This window comes from Trichomycterus rosablanca, chromosome 2 (assembly GCF_030014385.1).
Source record: "Trichomycterus rosablanca isolate fTriRos1 chromosome 2, fTriRos1.hap1, whole genome shotgun sequence".
Taxonomy (NCBI): Eukaryota; Metazoa; Chordata; class Actinopteri; order Siluriformes; family Trichomycteridae; genus Trichomycterus; species Trichomycterus rosablanca.
In genome coordinates, this window is record NC_085989.1 from 11,105,123 (window position 1) to 11,122,631 (window position 17,509).

Genomic DNA, 17,509 nt, shown 5'->3' on the forward strand with positions numbered 1-17,509 from the left:
TACAGACCCTAAAAGACCTTAACAGACCCCACTAGACCTTAAGACACTAGCAGATGTTAATAGACCTAAACAGACCGTAGTAGACCTTAACAGACACTACTAGACCTTTAAAGACCTTATCAGACCCTACTAGACCTTAACAGACTTTGCTAGACCTAAAAAAGACCATATTAGACTTTACAAGACCTTAACAAAACCTACTAGACCTTACTAGAGCTTAACAGACCCTACAAGACCCTAAAAGACCTTAACAGACCCTACTAGACCTTATCAGACCTTAACAGACACTAAAAGACCTTACCAGACCCTATTAGACTTTTACAGACCTAAACAGACCCTACTAGACCTTAAAAGACCCTACTAGACCATAAGACCCTACTAGACCTTAAAAGACCTTACAAGAACCTACTAGACTTTTCTAAACCTTACAAGACCTTACAAGACCTTAACAGAAACTACTAGACCTTACTAGACCCTACAAGAACTTAATACACCTTAAAAAACCCTTCTAGACCTTACAAGACCTTAACAGACAATAATAGATCTCAACAGACTTTACTAGATCTCAACAGACCCTACTAAACCTTAACAGACCCTACTAAACCTTAAAAGACCATAAAAGACCTTAGTAGACCTTAACAGACCCTAATTGACCTTACCAGATTTAACAAAACAATATTAGACCTTACTAAACATTAACAGACCTTACTAGACTTTACTAGACCTTAACAGACCCTACCAGGCCCTATTAGACCTTAAGAGACCCTACTAGAGCTTACTAGGGCTTAACAGACCTTATTAGACCTTAACAAACCCTAATAGACCTTATTAGAAACTACAAGACATAAACAGACCCTAGTTGACCTTACTAGATCTTACAAGAACCAACTAGACCTATCTAGAACTTAACAGACCCTACTAGACCTTAACAGACCCTACTAGACCATAAAAAACCCTACTAGACCATAACAGACCCTACAAGAAATAACTAGACATTAAAACACCCTACTAGACCTTACTAGCACATAACAAACCCTACTAGACTTTACCAGACCCTACTCAGTTCTATTAGACCTTAAAAGACCCTTATAGACCTTAAAAGACCTTACTAGACCTCAACAGACCCTAAAAGACCTTACTAGACCTTATTAGACCCTACTAGACCTCAAAAGACCCTAGTTGACCTTAATAGACTTTACCAGATTTTACAAGACCCCACTAGAACTTATCAGAACCCACAAGACCTTACTAGACCTTAGCAAACTCAACTAGACCCTATAAGACCTTAAAAGACCCTACTAGGCCCAATTAGACCTTACAAGACATTACTAGACCTTATGAGACCCTACTAGACCTTATGAGACCCTACTAGACCTTAACAGACCCTACTAGACCTTAACAGACCCTATTAGACCCTGATAAACCTTAATAGACCCTACTAGACCTTACTAGACATAGACCTTAATAGACATTAAAGAACCTACTAGACTTTAACAAACCCTATAAGACCTTATTAGACACTAAAAGACCCTACTAGACCTTACTAGCACATAACAAACGCTACTAGACCTTAACAAACCCTACTCAGCCCTAATGGACCTTAACAGACCCTACTAGACGTTACAAGACCTTAAGTCCCTATTAGACCTCAACAGACCCTAATAGACCTTAAAAGACCCTAATAGACCTTATTAGACCTTAAAAGACCCTACTAGACCCTATTAGATCTTAACAGACTTTACTAGACCTTAAGAGACCCTACTAGACCTTAACAGACCCTACTAGACCTTACTAAACCTTAACAGACCCTACTAAACCTTAACAGAACCAACTAGACCTAAACAGACCATATTAGACTTTACTAGACCTTAACAAAACTTACTAGACCTTAAAAGACCCTACTAGACCTTTACAGACCCTAAAAGACCTTAACAGACCCCACTAGACCTTAAGACACTAGCAGATGTTAATAGATCTAAACAGACCGTAGTAGACCTTAACAGACACTACTAGACCTTTAAAGACCTTATCAGACCCTACTAGACCTTAACAGACTTTGCTAGACCTAAAAAAGACCATATTAGACTTTACAAGACCTTAACAAAACCTACTAGACCTTACTAGAGCTTAACAGACCCTACAAGACCCTAAAAGACCTTAACAGATCCTACTAGACCTTATCAGACCTTAACAGACCCTACTAGACCTTAAAAGACCCTACTAGACCATAAGACCCTACTAGACCTTAAAAGACCTTACAAGAACCTACTAGACTTTTCTAAACCTTACAAGACCTTACAAGACCTTAACAGAAACTACTAGACCTTACTAGACCCTACAAGAACTTAATACACCTTAAAAAACCCTTCTAGACCTTACAAGACCTTAACAGACAATAATAGATCTCAACAGACTTTACTAGATCTCAACAGACTTTACTAGATCTCAACAGACCCTACTAAACCTTAACAGACCCTACTAAACCTTAAAAGACCATAAAAGACCTTAGTAGACCTTAACAGACCCTAGTTGACCTTACCAGATTTAACAAAACAATATTAGACCTTACTAAACATTAACAGACCTTACTAGACTTTACTAGACCTTAACAGACCCTACCAGGCCCTATTAGACCTTAAGAGACCCTACTAGAGCTTACTAGGGCTTAACAGACCCTACTAGACCTTAACAGATCCTATTAAATATCAACAGACCCTACTAGACCTTAACAGATCCTATTAAATATCAACAGACCTTACTAGACCTTAACAGACCCTACCAGGCCCTATTAGACCTTAAGAGACCCTACTAGAGCTCACTAGGGCTTAACAGACCCTACTAGACCTTACTAAACCTTAACAGACCCTACTAAACCTTAACAGAACCGACTAGACCTAAACAGACCATATTAGACTTTACTAGACCTTAACAAAACTTACTAGACCTTAAAAAACCGTACTAGACCTTTACAGACCTTTACAGACCCTAATAGACCTTAACAGACCCCACTAGACCTTAAAAGACACTAGCAGATGTTAATAGACCTAAACAGACCGTAGTAGACCTTAACAGACACTACTCGACCTTTAAAGACCTTGCTAGACATAAACAGACCATATTAGACTTTACAAGACCTTAACAAAACCTACTAGACCTTACTAGAGATTAACAGACCTTACTAGAGATTAACAGACCCTAAAAGACCCTAAAAGACCCTACTAGACTTTAACAGACCCTAATAGACCTTAACAGACCCTACTAGACCTTATCAGACCTTAACAGACACTAAAAGACCTTACCAGACCCTATTAGACTTTTACAGACCTAAACAGACCCTACTAGACCTTAAAAGACCCTACTAGACCATAAGACCATACTAGACCTTAAAAGACCTTACAAGAACCTACTAGACTTTTCTAAACCTTACAAGACCTTACAAGACCTTAACAGAAACTACTAGACCTTACTAGACCCTACAAGAACTTAATACACCTTTAAAAAAACCTTCTAGACCTTACAAGACCTTACAAGACCATAATAAATCTCAACAGACTTTACTAGATCTCATCAGACTTCACTAGATCTCAACAGACCCTACTGGACCTTAACAGACCCTACTAAACCTTAAAAGACCATAAAAGACCTTAGTAGACCTTAACAGACCCTAGTTGACCTTACCAGATTTAACAAAACAATATTAGACCTTACTAAACATTAACAGACCTTACTAGACTTTACTAGACCTTAACAGACCCTACCAGGCCCTATTAGACCTTAAGAGACCCTACTAGAGCTTACTAGGGCTTAACAGACCCTAATAGACCTTAACAGATCCTATTAAATATCAACAGACCCTACTAGACCTTAACAGATCCTATTTGACCCTATGGGTTGGTTTCCCAGACAGGGATTAAGGCTAGTCCAGGACTAAATTTTGCTTTAAATAGAGAATCTCCATTCAAAATGCTGTGTAGTCTAGGACTAGGCTTAATCCCTGTCTGTGAAACCAACCCTATAAGTCCTTAACAGACCCTACTAGACCATACTAGACCTTAACAGACCCTAGTAGACCTTAAAAGACCATACTAGACCTAAACAGACCCTACAAAACTTTAACAGACAATACTAGACCCTACTAGACCCTACTAGACCTTACTAGACCCTACTAGACTTTAACAGAACCAACTAGACCTTATTAGACCTTAACAGAAACTACTAGACTTTACAAGACATTAAAAGACCCTACTAGGCCTTACTAGCACATAAACACTTCTAGACCCTATGAGACTTTAACAGACCCTACTACACCCTATAAGACCTTAAAAGGCCCTACTAGAACTTTATGGAAAATATTAGACCTTACAAGACCCTACTAAACCTTAGTAGCCTTTAACAGACCCTAAGACCCTATTAGACCTTATCAGACCCTGCTAGACCTTAAAAGATGATACTAGACCTTAACAGACCATACTATACCTTAATAGACCTTATAAGACCCTATTAGACCTTAACAGACACTAATAGAACTTACTAGACCCTACTAAACCTTAACAGACCCTACTAGACCTTAACAGACCATACAAGAACTTACTATACCTTAACAAACCCTAATAGACCTTACAAGACATTAACAGACCTTAACAGACCCTTCTAGACCTTACAAGAAATTAACAGACACTTCTAGACCTTAGCAGACCCTACTAGACCTTAACAGACCTTACAAGACCTTAAGAGAAACTACTAGACTTCACTAGACATTAAAAGACTCCACTAGACCCTATTAGACCTTAACAGACACTACTAGACCTTGCTAGACCTTAAAAAACCATACTAGACCCTACTAGACACTTAGATCTTAACAGACATTATTATACCTTAAGAGACTCTACAGAACCTTAACAGACCCTAGTGGACCTTAATAGACCTTAAAAGACTTTACTAGACCTTATTAGACATTAACAGACACTACTAGACTTCACAAGACCTCACCAGACTTTACTTGACCTTACTAGACCTTACTAGAACTTACCAGACCATAATAGACCCTATAAAACATTAACAGACCCTACTAGACCCTAATAGGCCTTAACAAACCCTACTAGAACTGAACAGACAATATTACACTTTAGTAGACCTTAAAAGACCCTACTAGATCTTATTAGACCTTAAAAGACCCTACTAGATCCTAGTAGACGTTAAAAGACCCTACTAGATCTTCCTAGACCTTACTAGACCTTAACAGACCCTACTAGACTTTGACAGAACCTATTGGACATTACTAGACCCCAACAGAACCTACTAGACCTTAAATGACTTTACTAGATGATAGACACTACTAGAACTTAACAGACATTACAAGACCCTACTAGAGCTTACAAGACATTAACAGACCCTACGAGACCTTAACAGACCCAACAACCCCTTACAAGATCTTAACAGACCCTTCTAGACCTTACCAGACCCTACTAGACCTTAACAGAAAATACTGGACCTTACTAGACCTTAAAAGAACCTACTAGACCCTATTAGACCTTAGCAAACCCTAGAAGACCTTAACAGACCATAATATACCTTACTAGACCTTAACAGACCCTACTAGACCATAGAAGACCTTAACAGACACTACTAGACCTTACTAGACTTTAAAAGACTTTAGAAAAATTTAACAGACCTTACTAGACCTTAACAGAAACTACTAGACTTTAATAGACATGAACAAACCCTACTAGACCTTACTAGACCTTAACAGAACCTACTAGACCCTACTAGAGCATAACAGACCTTACAAGACCTTAACAGACACAACTACACTTTAACAGACCCTACTAGATCCTATAAAACCTTACAAGAATTGAACAGACCCTACAAGACCTTTAAAGCAACTACAAGACTTTACTAGACATGAAAAGACCCTACTAGACCTTAACAGATACTAAGAGTTTAATAAACATTAAAAGACCCTAATAGACCTTACTAGCACATAACCAACCCTAGTAGACCTTAACAGAGCCTACTAGACCCTATTAGACCATAACAGACCCCACTAGACCTTAAAAGACCTTAACAGACCCTAGTAGACCTTAACAGACCCTACTACACCTGAACAAACCCTACAAGACCTTAATAGACACTACTACACCTTACTAAACCTTAACAGAAACTACTAGACATTAACAGACCATACAAGACCTTACTAGCACATAACCAACCCCAGTAAACCTTAAGACACTTCTCGGACCTATTAGACCTTAACAGACTCTACTAGACCTTAAAAGAACCTACTAGACCCTAAAACAGACGCTACAAGACCTTACTAGACCCTAACAGAACCTAATAGACATTATTAGAGCTTAACAGACCTTAAAAGGCCTTAACAGACAGTACAAACCCTTAACAGAAAGTACAAGACCTTAACAGACACAACTACACTTTAACAGACCCTACTAGACCCTTTAAAACCTTACAAGAATTTAACAGACCATACTAGACCTTAACAGAAACTACTAGACTTTACTAGACATGAAAAGACCCTACTAGACCTAACTAGCACATAACAAACCCTAGAAGACCTTAACAAACCCTAATTGACCTTACTAGACCCTATTAGAACCTATTAGACCTTAAATGACCCTATTAGACCTTAAAAGACCCAAAAAGACCTTAAGACACTACTAGACCTTAACAGAACCTATTAGACCTTAACAGACCCTACAAGACCTTAACAGACGTTACTAGACCTTAACAGAACCTATTTGACCTTAACAGACCCTACAAGACCTTACAAGACCTTACCAGATCCTATTAGACCTTACTACACCTTAAAAGACCCTACTAGACCTTACCAGACCCTATTAGACCTTAAAAGACCATATTAGACCTTAACAGACCCTACTAGACCTTAACAAACCCTATTAGACCTTAACAGACCCTACAAGACCTTACAAGACCATATTAGACCTTACTACACCTAAAAAGACCCTACAAGACCTTACTAGATCTTCACAGACCCCAATAGACCTTAACAAACCCTAAAAGACCTTAACAGAAACTATTAGACCTTAACAGACCATTATAGAACCTATAAAACCTTAAAAGACCTTACAAGACCTCAACAGACCATATTAGACCAAACTAGATCTTAACAGACCCTACTAGACCTTAACAGACCCTACTATACCCTACTAGACCTTAACAGACCCTACTAGACCAAAAAAGACCTTAACAGAAAGTGTGTTTACATGGGTAAGTGGGTCTACAGGTGTGATAAATGGGTAAGTGCGTCTGCAGGTGTGTTTACATGGGTAGGTGGGTCTACAGGTGTGTTTGCATGGGAAAGTGGTTTTAAAGGTGTCTATATGGATTAGTGGTTCTATAGAAGTGTTTACAAAAGAAAGTGGTTCTTCAGGTCTGTTAACATGGGTAAAAGGATCTATGAACGTTTTTACATAGGTTAGTGGGTCTATAGGTGTGTTAACATGGGTAGTTGGGTCTATAGGTGTGTTAACATGGGTAAGTGGTTCTATAGGTGTGTCTACATGGGTTAGTGGTTTAATAAGTGTGTTTACATGGGCTATAGGTCTAATTACATGAGTGAGTGGTTCTTTAGGATTGTTTACATGGGTTAGTGATTCTATAGGTGTGTTAACATGGGCAAGTGGTTCTATAGGTGTGTTTATATGGATAAGTGGATCTGCAGGTGTGGTTACATGGGTTAGTGATTCTATAGGTGTGTTTACATGGGAAAGTGGTTCTATAGGTGTGTTTACATGGTAAAATGGTTCATTAAGTGTGTCTACATAGGTAAGTGGTTCTATAGGTATGTTTAAATGGGCAAGTGGTTCATCAAGTGTGTTTACATGGGTAAGTGGACAGGTAGATGTGGTTACATGGGTTAGTGGTTCAATAGCTGTGTTTACAAAGATAAGAGGTTCTTTGTATTTACATGGGAAAGTGGTTCTATAAGTGTGTTTTCATGAGAAAGTGGTTCTATAGGTGTGTTTATATGGGCAAATTGTTCAAAAGGTGTGTTTACATGGGCAAGTGGTTTTAAAGGTGTGTTTAAAAGGGTAAGTGGTTCTATAGGTGAGTTTACATGGCATAGTGGTTCTATAAGTGTGTTTACATGGGAAAGTGGTTCTATAAGTGTGTTTACATGGGAAAGTGGTTCTATAGGTGCGTTTACATGGGTAAGTGGTTCAATAGGTGTGTTTACATGGGTTAGTGGTTCAATAGCCGTGTTTACATAGGTTAGTGGTTCAACAGCTGTGTTTACATGGGTAAGTGGTTCTATAGGTGTGTTTTCATAGGTTAGTGTTTTTAAAGGTGTGTTGACATGGGTAAAAGGCTCAATAAGTTTGTTTACATGGAAAAGTGGTTCTATAGGTGTGTTTACATGGAAAAGTAGTCCTATAAGTGTGTTTACATGGGTAAGTGGTTTTATGAGTGTGATTACTTGGGAAAGAGGTTCTACAGGTGTGATAACATGGGTTAGTGGTTCTAAAGGTGTGTTTACATGGGAAAGTGGTTCTACAGGTGTTATAACATGGATTAGTGGTTCTAAAGGTGTGTTTACATGGATAAACGGTTCTTTAGGTGCGTTTACCTGGGAAAGTGGTTCTATAGGGGTGTTTACATGGGTTACTGGTTCTATAGGTGTGGTTACATGGGTTACTGGTTCTTTAAATGTGTTTACATGGGTAAGTTTTACTATATGTGTGTTTACATGAAAAAGTGGTTCAATAGGTGCGTTTACATGGAAAAGTGATTCTATAGGTGTGTTTACATGAGTTAGTGTAACGATAGGTGTGTTTACATGGGAAAGTGATTCTATAGGTGTGTTTACATGGGAAAGTGGTTCTATAGGTGTGTTTACATAGGTAAGTGGTTCTATAGGTGTGTCTGCATAGGCAAGTGGTTTGATAGGTGTGTTTACATGAGAAAGTGGTTCTATAGGTGTGTTTACATGAGTTACTGGTTCTACAGGTGTGGTTACATGGGAAACTGGTTCTATAGGTGTGGTTACATGGGTTACTGGTTCGATAGTTGTGGTTATATAGAAAAGTGGTTCTACAGGTGTGTTTACATGGGTTACTGGTTCTAAAGCTGTTTTTACATGGGTAAGTGTAACTATAGGTGTGTTAACATGAGAAAGTGGTTCTATAGGTGTGTTTACATTGGTTACTGGTGCAAAAGGTGTGGTTAAATAAGTTACTGGTACTATAGGTAAGTTCACATGGGTAAAATGTTCCATAGGTGTGTTTACATGGGTTAATGGTTCTATCAGTGTGGATACATGGGTTAGTGGTTCTATAGGTGTGTTTACATGGGAAAGTGGTTCTAAAGTTGTGTTTACATGGGTTACTGGTTGAAAAGGTGTGTTTACATGAGAAAAGGGTTTTATAGGTGTGTTTACATGGGTAAGTGGTTCTATAGATGTGGTTACATGGGCAAGTGGTTCTAAAGCTGTTTTTACAAGGGTAAGTGGTTCTTTAGGTGTGGTTACATGAGTTACTGGTTCTATAGGTGTGTTTTCATAAGCAAATGGTTCTAAAGGTGTGCTTACATGGAAAAGTGTTTCTATAGAGGTGTTTACATGGGAAAGTGGTTCTATAGGTGTGTTTACATGAGTAACTGGTTCTATAGGTGTGGTTACATGGGAAAGTGGTTCTATAGGTGTGTTTACATAGGTTACATTTTCTATAGGTGTGGTTACATGGGTTACTGGTTCAAAAGGTGTGTTTTTATGGGAAAGTTGTTCTATAGGTGTGGTTACATGGAAAAGTGGTTCTATAGGTGTGTTTACCTTGGCAAGTGGTTCTATAGGTGTGTCTGCATAGGTAAGTGGTTTGATAGGTGTCTTTACATGGGAAAGTTGTTCTATAGGTATGTTTGCATGGGAAAGTGGTTCTATAGGTGTGTCTGCATAGGTAAGTGGTTTGATAGACTCAGACTCAGCTCAATTGTCATTCAAAACCATGTACATGATTAGAACGAAATGCAGTTACTTAGGTCTCGGTGAGTGTAAACATAATAAAATATAAAATATAAATAACAAGAGAAACTATGTTTAGTAAAAATAAAACTTGACTTAAAAACTAGAAAAAATAACTAAGATAGGAATTTTAAATAATTACATTTACATTCAAGTATTGCACAGGAACTACAGCAGCTTTATGCGGATCTAAAGTGCACGATTCAAAGTATAGCAGCAGAAAAAGGCAGCACCAGGTCACAGGTGTTTAAAGTAACTGGTGCATAGACAGTACATGAGGGGTGGAGCAATTTAGCAGTCTGACTGCATCCGGAAAGAAGCTGTTTTTCAGTCTTCTTGTTTTTGCTCGGATGCAGCGCAGCCTCCTACCAGAGGAAAGGGGGGTGAAAAGTCCATGTGCAGGGTGGGTGGGGTCACGGAAGATGCAGGCGGCTCTTTCCTTACACCTGGTAGTGTATATGTCCCCGATGGGTGGTAAGCTGCATCCGATGGTCCTCTGTGCAGACTTTACCACTCTCTGCAGCGCCTCCTTTTCTGCCACAGTGCAGCCAGCATACCACACAGTGAGGCAGGTGGTCAGGGTGCTCTCCACCACACAGCTGTAGAAGGACCTGAGGATGTCTGTGTGAAGACCTGCCCTCCTCAGCTTCCTCAGGAAATACAGGCGTTGGTTGGCCTTCTTTATGACAGCCATGGTGTTGGTATGCCAGGTGAGCGTGTCAGTCAGGTGAACCCCAAGGTACTTGACGGAGGGGACCATCTCCACAGCTAATCCATCAATGAGTAGAGGAGGAGGGGTTGTACCAGTCCTGCGGAAATCCACAACCATCTCCTTGGTTTTCTGAACATTGAGGATGAGGTTGTTGTCTCTGCACCACCATGTTAGGTCCTCCACCTCCTTCCTGTACGGCGACTCGTCTCCGTGGGTGATGAGTCCGACCACCACTGTATCATCCGCGTACCTAACCACGAGGTTGTTCTTGTGGTGTGCTCTGCAGTCATAGTGTGTGAGTGTGTACAGTAGTGGGCTGAGTAGTGGGCTGAGAGAATGTGACGTTGTTTATCCTGACATTTTGAGGCCTGCAGGTCAGGAAATCCAGGACCCAGTTACACAGGGAAGAGGAGGTTCCCAATGATTCCAGCTTGGACACCAGTTTCTGCGGGATGATGGTATTAAATGCAGAACTGAAGTCCAGAAACAACAGCCTCACGTAGGAGTCCTTGTTTTCCAGGTGGGTGAGGGCCTGGTGGGTCAGGGTAGCAATGGCGTCAGCTGTGGACCGGTTCTGCCTATATGCAAACTGGTGTACGTCCTCCGCTACGTTGATGGTCTGTTTCAGGTGCCTCATTACCAACCTCTCAAAGCACTTCATGGTGACAGGAGTGAGTGCAATAGGTCGGTAATCGTTGAGACACGTCGCTGAAGAGGACTTTGGTACAGGGATGATAGTGGATGTTTTGAGACATACTGGAACTCTGGCCTGTGACAGTGAGATGTTAAATATATCCGTCAGGACCTCAGACAGTTGATATGCACATTCCCTCAGAACTCTACCTGGAATTCCATCAGGGCCGGGGGCCTTTCGGGGGTTGACTTTCAGCAGTGTTCTTCTCACCTCTGCTATTGTTACGCTGATGGCTGGGAGTTTGTCCAAGGAGGGTGCGAGCCGGGAGGGGGTGGTGGTGTTGGAGACCTCAAAGCATGCATAAAAGGTGTTGAGGGTGTCGGGGAGAGCTGGGTCCTCAGGGCACTGTGTGCCCCCCCTCTTGTAGTCTGTGATGCACCTAATGCCCGTCTACATGCTCTGTGGGTCGTTTGATGTGAAATGACCCTGAATCTTAAGAGCATATGTGGCTTTTGCTCTCTTTATTCCAGCAGACAGGTTTCTTCTGGCAGTTTTAAGTGCAGCTTCATCACCGTCTCTGAATGCGGCATCACGGGTTCTCAGCAGGGAACGCACCTCGTCGTTGATCCATGGTTTCTGGTTCTGCCTGATGGTTATAGTCTTTGAGGTGGTCACATTCTCCATGCACGTCCTAATGTAGTCCATAACAGATGTTGTGTATTCCTCCAAATCAACATTGCTCTCTGATGTCGCAGCTTCCCTGAATATCTGCCAGTCTGTGGTCTCGAAGCAGTCCTGTAGCCTGGACACAGCACCTTCAGGCCACACATAGATGGTTTTTGTGTCAGGGTTTTTGCTCCTGGACACCGGGCAGTATGCAGGAGCAAGCAGGAGAGAGATGTGATCCGAGGCGCCGAGGTGGGGGTGTGGCGCTGCTCTGTACGCTCCTCGTCTGTTTGTATACACTTTGTCCAAAGTGTTTTTGCCCCGAGTCGCAAAGTTAACGTGCTGATGAAATGTGGGTAAAATGTCCTGTAGGTTCACGTGGTTGAAGTCCCCTGCCCCTACATATAACGCTTCTGGATGTTTATTTTGTAGCGAGCCGATGCTGTCTTGCAGCTCCTTCAGCGCTACATTAGCGGTAGCTTGCGGGGGAACATAAACCGCAGCTATGAACACTGTAGTAAATTCCCGAGGCAGATAGTGGCCTAAAAGTCTGTGTCGCAGCAAGTCCATTTTATTATCCAAAGCCCGGACATTGGATAAAAAGAGCGATGGAGTAGCGGGTCTGTTAGCGTTAGCTCTTAGCTTGGATAGCAGACCGGCTCTTTTACCCCTCTTCTGCTTTCTCGAGCACCGCTTCCTTTTGGCCCCGAGCCAGCTCCGTCTGCCGCTGCATGCCGTTCGTAGAATCCGCATCCTACCGAGCGCTGCTTTTAGTTCCAAAGGTATTTGAACATGGACACTGTTGTTTAGTTCCATTAATGCTGTTGAGCTATACTTTATTGCTGTTCTATTTGAAGTAGTCATACTAGTTTTTTACACTAACACCGAGAGCTAGAGAAGCCGCTGCACTCCTGCGTGCCGCCACACATGATCCATCTGTGTTTACACATGATAGCTGTGTTTACATGGGTTACTGGTTCTATAGGTGTGGTTACATGGGTTACTGGTTCTATAGGTGTGTTTACATGAGAAAGTGGTTCTATAGGTGTGGTTACATGGGATACTGGTTCTATAGGTGTGGTTACAGGTTCCATAGGTGTGGTTACATGGGAAAGTGGTTCGATAGTTGTGGTTTAATAGAAAAGTGGTTCTACAGGTGTGTTTACATGGGTTACTGGTTCTAAAGCTGTTTTTACATGGGAAAGTGTAACTATAGGTGTGTTTACATAGGAAAGTTGTTCTATAGGTGTTTACATGGGTAAGTGGTTCTATAGGTTTGTTTACATGGGAAAGTGGTTCTATAGGTGTGTTTACATTGTTAAGTGGTTCTACAGGTGTGTTTACATTGGTAAGTGGTTCTATAGGTGTGGCTACATGGGTTACTGGTTTGATAGTTGTGGTTACATGGGAAAGTGGTTCTATTGGTGTGGTTTCATGGTAAAGTGGTTCAATAGGTTTGTTTACAAGGGTTACTGTTTCTATAGGTGTGGTTACATGGGAAAGTGGTTCTATAGTTGTGTTTACACAGGAAAGTGGTTCTATATGTGTGTTTACATGGCTAAGTGGTTTTATAGGTATGTTAACATCGGTTACAGGCTCTATAGGTGTGGTTACATGGGAAAGTGGTTCTCTAGGTGTGCTTAAAAGGGAAAAGGGTTCTATGGGTGTGTTTACATGAGTAAATGGTTCTATAGGTGAGATAACATGGGTTACTGGTTCTATAGGTGTGGTTACATGGGAAAAAGGTTCTATAGGTGTGTTTACATGGGAAAGTGGTTCTATAGGTGTGAAAACATGGGATACTGGTTCAATACATGTGGTTACATGGGTTACTGTTTCTAAAGGTGTGTTTACATTAGAAAGTGTATCTATAGGTGTGTTTACATGGGTAAGTGGTTCTAAAGGTGCTTACATAGGTAAGTTGTTCTATAGGTGTGGTTACATGGGTTACTGGTTCTATAGATGTGGTTGCATGGGAAAGTGGTTCCCATAGGCATGTTAAAAATGGAAAAGGGTTCTATGGGTGTGTTCAGATGGAAAAGTGGTTCTATAGGTGTGTTTATATGGGAAAGTGGTTATATAAGTGTGTTTACATAGATAAGTGGTTCTATAGGTGTGTTTACATGGGAAAAGGTCCTATAGGTGTCTTTACATGGGAAAGTACAGTAGTTCTGGTGGTTCATAAGGTGTGTACATGGGTAAGTGTTTCGATAGGTTTGTTTACATGGCAAAGTGGTTCTATTAGTGTGTTTACATGGAAAAGTGGTTCTATAGGTGTGTTTATACAGGTTTCTGTTTCTATAGGTGTGTTTACATAAATAAGTGGTTCATAAGGTGTGTACATGGGTAAGTGTTTCGATAGGTGTGTTTACATGGGTAAGTGGTTCTATAGGTGTTTACATAAGTTACTGGATCTATAGGTGTGGTTACATGGGAAAGTGGCTCTATAGGTGTGTTTATACATGTTCCTGTTTCTATAGGTGTGTTTACATGGGAAAAGGTCCTATAGGTGTCTTTACATGGGAAAGTAGTTATATAGGCTTGTTTACATGGCAAAGTGGTTCTATAAGTGTGTTTACATGAAAAAGTGGTTCTATAGGTGTATTTATACAAGTTTCTATTTCTATAGGTGTGTTTACATGGAAAAGTTGTAACCTTCCTCCTTTCGAGGTGTACACAGAAAATCAACTGAGAGAGGTTCCCTGCACTTAATTTCCTGTGTTTTTTAAATAAACACTCCTTCCTAGAAAACACTCGTTAAACAAAAAACGGTATTAGTGTATTTAAAACAAAACAAAACTGAACAAATGAACTCAAATATACACAATAAACTCAATATTTACAAATGCCCTCTTCCCAGTGTGATTTAAAATAAGTCCAGAAGGTTGATCATAGTAGGCTTGGTAAAGTTCAAAGCTTATAAGTCTTACCAGGAGTCCACATCAATGTAATCCTGAGTTATCAGTATAATGCGGCCTTGTCCAAACCTTCAGTTAATCCTTATTGAAGTTAGATGTCCTTTTCCAAAATCCAGCAGTTAATAATGGGTAGTGGATTTCCAAAATAAACTCCTTTTCTACACAAGTAGGAATATACATACATTACCAATGTGAATTTACAATGCAGGTTTAGCATAAAGCATTACTACCTTCCATAACATTTCCAAAATATAAATTATACCAAAATTAAGGATAATAATTTTCTTAATAAACATGGCTCAGAGTACTTACATCTAGGAGTCAAACATTTAAGTTTCCTAGGAAAGAAGCATTTAAATCCTCAAAATGATCAGCACACATGCAAAGCAGCAAACAAACAGACTAGCAAACCGCTTTAGCTTCCATCAGGAAATACTGTGACTACTTCCTTTCACAGAAGAAAAATATAGGTCATTCCCTCTCTGTTGCCCCCTAAAGGAAATCAGGAGAACTGACCAAAAGTAACTTCATGGTGTTGGCCACATTGCCAGTTACAAAGTGGTTCAATAGGTGTGGTTAGATGGGTAAGTGGTTCCATATAAGTGTGTTTACATGGAAAAGTGATTCTATAGGTGTGGTTATATGGGAAAATGGTTCTAATGGTGTGTTTACATGGAAAAGTGGTTCTAAAGATGTGTTTACATGGGAAAGTGGTTCTATAAGTGTGCTTACATGGGAAAGTGGTTCTATAAGTGTGCTTACATGGGTAACTGGTTCGATAGGTGTGGTTACATGGGTAACTGGTTCTATAGGTGTGGTTACATGGGTAACTGGTTCGATAGGTGTGGTTACATGGGTAACTGGTTCTATAGGTGTGATTACATGGGTTACTGGTTCTATAGGTGTGTTTACATGGGTAAGTGTTACTATAGGTCTGTTTATATGGAAAAGTGATTCTATAGGTGTGTTTACATAGGAAATTGGTTCTATAGGTGTGTTTACATGGGAAACTGGTTCTATAGGTGTGTTTACATGGGTAAGTGGTTCTATATGTGTGGTTACACTGGTTACTGGTTCTATAGGTGTGTTCACATGGGAAAGTGGTTCTTGAGAGTGTTTACATGGTTTACTGGTTTTATAAGTGTGGTTACATGTGAAAGTGGTTCTATAAATGTGTTTACAAGGTTTACTGGTTCTATAGGTGTGTATATGGGTAAGTGTAACTATAGGTGTGTTTACATGGGAAAGTGGTTCAATAGGTGTGTTTACATGGGAAAGTGGTTCTATAGGTGTGTTTACATGGGCAAGTGGTTCTAACGCTGTTTTTACATGGGTTAGTGGTTCAAAAGGTGTGTTTACATGGGAAAGTGGTTCTATAGGCGTGTTTACATGAGAAAGCGGTTCCAACACTGTTTTTACATGGGTTAGTGGTTCTATAGGTGTGAATACATGGGAAAGTGGTTCTATAGGTGTGTTTACATGGGTAAGTGGTTCTATAGGTGTGTTTACATCGGTTAGTGGTTCTATAGGTGTGTTTACATGAGTAAGTGGTTCTATAGGTGTGTTTACATGGAAAAAAGGTTCTATAGGTGTGTTTGCATTGACAAGTGGTTCTATAGATGTGTTTACATGGGTAAGTGGTTCTATATATGTGATTACATGGGTTACTGGTTCTATAGGTGTGGTTACGTGGGTTACTGGTTCTCTAGCTGTGGTTACATGGTAAGGGGTTCAATAGGTGTGTTTACATGGGTAATTGGATCTAAAGCTGTTTTTACATGGGTAAGTTTTACTATAGGTGTGTTTACATGGAAAAGTGGTTCTATAGGTGTGTGTACATGGAAAAGTGGTTCAATAGGTGTGTTTATATGGGTAAGTGGTTCAAAAGCTGTTTTTACAAGGGTAAGTGGTTCTATAGGTGTGTTTACATGGGTTACTGGTTCTATAGTTGTGGTTACATGGGTAAGTGGTTCAAAAGCTGTTTTTACATGGGTAAGTGGTTCTATAAGTCTGTTTACATGGGTAAGTGGTTATATAGGTGTGTTTACATGAGTACTGGTTCTATAGGTGTGTTTACATGGGTTACTGGTTCTATAGGTGTGTTTACATGGGTAAGTGGTTCAAAAGCTGTTTTTACATAGGTAAGTGTTACTATAGGTGTGTTTACATAGAAAAGTAGTAGACTGTCAGAAGACTCAGGACAATAAAAACAAACACATCCAGACACGCTTTTTCCCCAGAGCTGTAACACTTCTTAGCCAAAGTTGTTCTCTTGGGTAACTGTTGGTTAATACTGGTTAACAGTCCGTGTGCTGTCAAAACTGTTAAATATGTTCTATGTTACATGTCATACATGTGTAATTATCTGTACTATTATGTGTATTGTTTGTACTACTATGTCGACTATTGTGTGTATTATTGTGTGTTACACCAAAGCAAATTCCTCGTATGTGTAACATACCTGGCGAAATAAAGTGATTCTGAAAAAACCCTACTGAACCTTAATAAACCTTAGAATACCCTATTAGACCTTACTAGACCATACCAGACCTTAACAGACTTTACTAGATTGTATTATACCTTAAAAG

At 40.0% G+C, this 17,509-nt stretch overlaps 1 long non-coding RNA gene across 1 annotated transcript in view; it reads right to left on the reverse strand.

Annotated features, from left to right (window-relative positions):
- LOC134305121 (uncharacterized) overlaps positions 1-15,042 on the reverse strand; it is a 31,947-nt gene extending 16,905 nt beyond the window's left edge. The window contains exon 1 of the long non-coding RNA XR_010008495.1: positions 14,934-15,042. This is a non-coding gene — a long non-coding RNA (uncharacterized LOC134305121). The remainder of the gene's footprint in view (positions 1-14,933) is intronic.
- Between the last annotated feature and the right edge of the window lie 2,467 nt (positions 15,043-17,509).